Source organism: Aplysia californica, unplaced genomic scaffold, assembly GCF_000002075.1.
Source record: "Aplysia californica isolate F4 #8 unplaced genomic scaffold, AplCal3.0 scaffold00021, whole genome shotgun sequence".
Classification (NCBI taxonomy): domain Eukaryota; kingdom Metazoa; phylum Mollusca; class Gastropoda; order Aplysiida; family Aplysiidae; genus Aplysia; species Aplysia californica.
This window is the reverse complement of record NW_004797291.1, coordinates 819,368-819,877: the sequence shown is the minus strand read 5'-3', so window position 1 is coordinate 819,877 and position 510 is coordinate 819,368.

The following is a 510-nucleotide window of genomic DNA, read 5'->3' as shown; positions in this document are numbered from 1 at the left end:
CATTCTCTTCCTCGTATGCAAAAGACGAGGGTTCGATGCTTCCTTGATGAAGTATGTATAATAGGCCTAGATCTATGTTAAAATATTTGATGACTTTATTTTAAAAAAAATCATAGACAGTATACAGCCTGGCTGCAGTATTCAGCCCAGATCTGGCATTGGCGGGCTAGAAGCTGCCCGCCTCCCAAGCAATTAATATTGCGTCGGTTGAGCATTAGGGGGGCTTCACCTGGAGGCTATCTCGCTTATTACTAGACCGAATTTTACCAAATTTCACACATATGGCAAGCATAGTAAGAAATCTAAAAATCTGCAATCAAATTTGAGAAAAAAGTTTCGTTTCCATGGATACGCCGCCATACTGGATTTTATTGACATGTCTTACGTAATGAATACCGCACTTGTCGCTCATGAAAATTGATTGTTTGTTTTTTTGCATGCGTGTTCACAAACATTAGATCTAAAAAATTGTCTTTTGTTTTTTTCCTAATCGAATTAGAAAATTTTTAA